Raw genomic sequence first — 5,415 nt, forward strand, 5'->3', positions numbered from 1 at the left:
GCACAGGGTCATCTCTTACTTCTGTCTCTTCCTTTTTTTTTTTTTTTGTTTAAGAGTGGCATCTCTACTTAGTAAATACCTGATCTGTCCTCAGTGCATTTTGTACTACTGAACAGTTTTATCACAACAGGAGATGGCACAGAGGCATAGAAACCAAAATCTCTTTAGGGCCTCAGAGAGATCACATGAGCTGTATCTAGAATAGTATATAACATCCAAGAAGAAAAGATTAAAACACCATACTTGTGAAAAACATAGTTAAGAAGTAGTTTCAGACCTGCCTTGTTTGTTGCATGGTTAGCAGCTACAGCTTAGGCAGAGTAGTTACTGCTACAGCAGCTCTACAGCCCTTCCTTGCAGACAGAGCAAAACATAAATATTGAAGTATGTTAGAGCTCTGTAGCAATATGGGAAAGGGCCAAAATAGATGGTGGCAAATAGTGGGGAAAAGGTCATGAGAAAAAAAAAAGAGGGAAGTAAGTTGTATTAAGCAGAAAAACAGGGCATGACCCTACAATTTGGCAAAGTTACAGAAATGTTAACCTTTGGAAATGCTATTAGTTCATTGCTGTTGGAAAGTTGGCTAGAAAGGCAACACTCAGGACTGACTCAGTTCTAGGGTTTCTGCTGTGCTAAGCACAGTAACACATGAACACACCTCCTCCCCTCTTGAAGGCACGCTTATAAGGAACAGCCACTAAATACTGTTATTCCTAATATTTTGCTACCCTAGGCAACCAACCATCAACTCCACTCAGCATGACATAGCCTGCAAGAACTAGATAGTCTAGAATCAATTTGCTACTCCAGTTGAGTTTGATTTTATGATCTTAACACTTGTCATTTTGGGAAGGAACAAAACATTCGCTCTTCCCAGGGTATGTAATGCTACTGGGAAGCCATAAATTTTAATTTGGTGCTTTATTTCCCTCATGAAGAGATGTTGTTCATATGTGCTGTCACAGCTGGGGGTTCCGCTTTTTCTCCTTGTCCCTTCATTAAGTTGGAACATACTCAGATACATGACAGCTTTTGTTTCCATCAATGATGGATGTTAAAGTGAGAGTTTTGGTCTGGTTTCCTTGGACTAGGAATATTTTCACATGAAATTTTCTGCTGGATGAGCTGGCACTCCTGGCTCCCTCTCCAAGCTCTGCCAATCACTATTTTTTTTCTCTTCAGCATTCAGCTTGAATTTGAAGTGGCAGGATATAGAGATTGATGGTTTTATTCTTTAGAGGAAAGGAATTAATTCCAAATGTATGCTGAAGCACAAAAGAGACTTGGGGAAGAGAAATGCTCTACCAATTTATCCAAGTGTTTTTCAGGAATTGAAAGTGGAAACAGAAAACTTATTAAAATATTTGTATTTTTTATTTTAATTACTATCTTAATTTATTGGAAAACCCATACTCTATGGAGTCTCCTATAAGATATATTACTTCATATTTGGGAAAAAATACCTGGATGTCTAAAAGCTTAGAAAAAGTATATGCTTTTCATTCTTTCCCATACTATTTTCCACTTGAAAAAATTTTATCGTGACAAAAAATGTAGCTACATACAGCAGAAGGCTCAGTTAATAGAAGTATGCCTACAGCAGTCTCTGAAAGAAGACAGGTGTTACACCAAAGGCAATTTTAATGACAGAAATCCAAGTTCAAAGGACAATCTTCTAAGGTTTTCTTACACTTTGATGTTATGGAATAAAGGTATATCCTGTCTGTAAGGTCAAAAACCCTGTTTAGCTCCTGTTTGAGAAGGAGACTCAAGCTTCAGTCAGGAGACTGGCTGAAGCTTTTAATATTTTTCAATACTCAGTGGTCTTAGCATTTTGAGGACTGAAAAGGAGGAAACGTATGTTTTCCTCCAAGTCTAGGTCCCTATAGAGTAATTGATGTCCTTGAAAATATGCAAATTAATTTTACAAATGGATTTGGATAAGAATCAAGTTTTAATGGTCATCAATTTCATGACCTTCCAGATAGAAGAGTTGACCTCTCTTATTGCTTAATAGACTCTGAAATCCAGCTGACATGTGGAGTTCACTATTTTCAATGGTGAAAGGAAGTTATTATTTTTGGTGGGGTTTTTTGTTCCCATCCCTGAAGACCACATGAAACCTGGCTACTGTCCTGGGACTTGTAGTTCAAGTTATTGTCTTCATAGTCCCTGGAGTTAATCTAATAGCCTGGGATCTTGACTGCAGAAAACATTGTATTTCCTGCATATTTGTGCTAGTTGTCTGGCAAAACTAACAGCATCCCCCTTCTTGTACTGTGGGACAGTAATCTTTCAGCTTTTGATGGTCTTTTACAGAAGGAAATATGAATTTAAAAATAGTGTTTCAAAATAAAGGCCAAGATTTACTCAGAATAGGATCAAAGCAGAATTTAAAAGACAGATACAGCATAGAAAGTTTTTCACAGAAAGAGTGATAAGGTTCTGGCATGATCTGCCTGGGGAGGTGGTGGAGTCACCATCCCTGAATGTGTTTAAAAAAGACTGGATGTGGCACTTGGCCATGGTTTACTTGAGGCGCTAGGGCTGGGTTGGAGTTGATGATCTTGAAGGTCTCTTCCAACCCAGTGATTCTGGGAATTCTGTGAATAGATGTAGCCATTCCCTCTTCTGTGGTCTTTACATTTCTACAGGAAAGTTGTCAAACCATGAACCATACCACGGGAGCCAGGTTGGATGGGGCTTTGGGCAACCTGGTCTAGTGCGAGGAGTCCTTGCCCATGGCAGGGGGACTGGAACTAGGTAATCTTTGAGGGCCCTTACAACCCAAACCACTCTATGTTTCTATGATTTTAAAGATGTGTGAAGCCTCTTCTGCTGCTCAGACAATGAAAAGAATTATTTGCTCCAAGGGAAGCAGAGAGTTGAAAGTCTGTTCATTAGGAACCTCTTACCTTGTGTGTTGTGTATTGGCCCATGTGCAAACCCTTGCACAACCACACCTTGCAACATCAGTGAGCTCTGGCTTCACACCAGTGTGCTGTACCACAAAAAGGGGGTGGTTGCTAGGACACCACAAACAGGCCTTCAGGCAAAGAAAGAACTGCTTTTTTCTGGATATTTCTGCTTTAGTTTTACTCCTTTTTGGATTATCCAACAAATCTTCTACATGTCTACTAACCTAAAAAGGAAAAGTTTAGAGACCTTTTCCCCCCGCCCCCCCCAAATTAACACAGAATGGCAGGATCAGGATCTCTGAGCTATTTATTAGACTTACCCTCCCTTCTCCAACATGGAAGGAATCCAGAGCTTTGCATGGGAAGGACTGGCCTCCAAAGCTTTTGACACAGGGTGCTGTCACACTGCTCCAAGAGCAACTTCTACTGAGGCTGTTTTCTCAGGTTCCAGTGTGTGTGTCCCACTGGGTGCTGCTGGACACCTGTAACACCCCATAAACCTCCTCTGTCCCAGCATCAGGTGTGGGGAGACTTCAGGGGATACAGAAATCTGTAGTTTGGGGTTGCCATTTTAGAAGTTAGGCCATTGTGTGCTGCCTATTGGCATAAAAGTAAGTTCTTAAAGACACCAACAGAAATTATATCTATTTTTTTCTAATAATTAACTCTTATGAATACAAATAATTAATGCCTCAAAATACAGTAGCTCAGTGAAAGCCCTAAAAAGACTAAGGGAAACTACAATTAATTCTTTTTTAAGACATTTCTCAGACTACTATGTACTAATGTTCATTTTCATCTGCTTCTCTTTGAAAGAACAAAAACAACTGGTTACAGTTCTCAACCAATTTCGTAAATTTTTGTGCCTTCATTTGGAACCCCCTTCATGTATTTGCCAACTAATTTAAAAGAACTATTGCATTGCAAAAATATTCAGAAAACCTGGATGCAATTGATTCCTGTAAGACAGTATGTTCTACAGGAAAATAAATTATCTATTTTTAACTCTTTAATCCCTGCTGGTCTGTACCAAAACTACTTCCACATGCATGCTAAAAAAAAAATCAAAAATCACTGCATTAAGCAGCTGCCCATCTGAAAAGTGTATTTTTAATTTCAGATTTACTGTTTGTTTTTCTGTGCATGCACCCTGGATATTTTTCAGTGCTGAGCAACAGACTTTGATATGGATGATCCCTCTTTCCCACCCAACCCTACTCATTCAGATGAGCAATTGGCTTTGCCTCTGGGTCAAAGCTTTCTTGGATGACACCTGATAAAACCCAGGTAAGATTTTTAGAAGTATATGTACAGTATTTATAAATAATTACAACTGTAGACACACAGGGTTCATCACTACAGCCATAGTTAAAACAACTGAGGTTGAGACCCAATGAGGTCTCTAGTAGATAGAAGGAAGGGGCTCACTCCTGAGGTGGCATTTAAAGTAATTTCTGAGTAATAAAGCTCTAGACTCAGGATTTGACTGTCCAAGTTTGTTTTTACTTCATCCTTTTGTTAAAGACAAAAAAATAAAAAGCCTTTAATATTACCTAATACGAAAAAAGAGAGCAAACCCAGAAGAGAAGTGATGTGAGAGAGCTTTGATGGACACATGGGTTTGCAGGTGCTTGAGCTCTCCCATCCATCACAACCATTTTAGTCTTCTTTAAAAAAACAGTTTCTGGACTAAGAACAGGATGCTGAGAGAAGGACTGAGCTGAAATAGCTTTCTCATCCTGGCTATTTATTTGACCTTGAGATGAAATGAAATACTGAATTGCACGATCATTTCTGGAAAGTTGCAGAAAATCCTCACATATTTGGATCATAAAATTTGAGTCACTCTCTTCCTTCGGACTGCCTTTTCATTCTCTGCTTTACTCTTGCTGTGTCCTGAATGTCTTTTTATTTCTTAAGAATTGGGCTTAGCTAGTCAGAATAGCAGCACTGATGTAAGCCCATGATGAAAAGACAACTAGAATGTATCAAGCGAGCTGATGCTGGTAGATGTTACGCACATCTTGGAGTGTCTAAAAACGTTTTTAAAAAGTCATTCTGTGCAGGCATATTGCTACTGTAGAAGAAACTGAATTTCTTTAAGAAGAGACCCAATGCAATAAATAAAAGCTGTGTTTTGTCTTTTGTCACTCCACCTACTTTGCAAACTACCTTGAACTCATCATTTTGACCAGTGTCAAGCTGGCTCAGACTTTCAAAGCTGCCACAAAATGGTTTCAGCCCTTATCCCCTATCCTTTCTGAGTTCTCATTACTCCATACAATTTTACTTGCTCTCGCAGGGATTTGATGAGACCAGTGTTTGCAAAGAACTGTAGTACAGCTGAGTTGAATTTGCAAGAGGTAAATTGTGGGTGCTGTTTACATTGCTGACCTCTGGGAATACCATTTAGAAGCATGGAATTTTGGGCCAGGGTTTTCTTTTTGCTGTATTCTTGGAAAACAGAACAACGCTATTGCTTTTCTGCTTTTCTCAG

This window comes from Anomalospiza imberbis, chromosome 1 (genome assembly GCF_031753505.1).
Source record: "Anomalospiza imberbis isolate Cuckoo-Finch-1a 21T00152 chromosome 1, ASM3175350v1, whole genome shotgun sequence".
Taxonomy (NCBI): Eukaryota; Metazoa; Chordata; class Aves; order Passeriformes; family Viduidae; genus Anomalospiza; species Anomalospiza imberbis.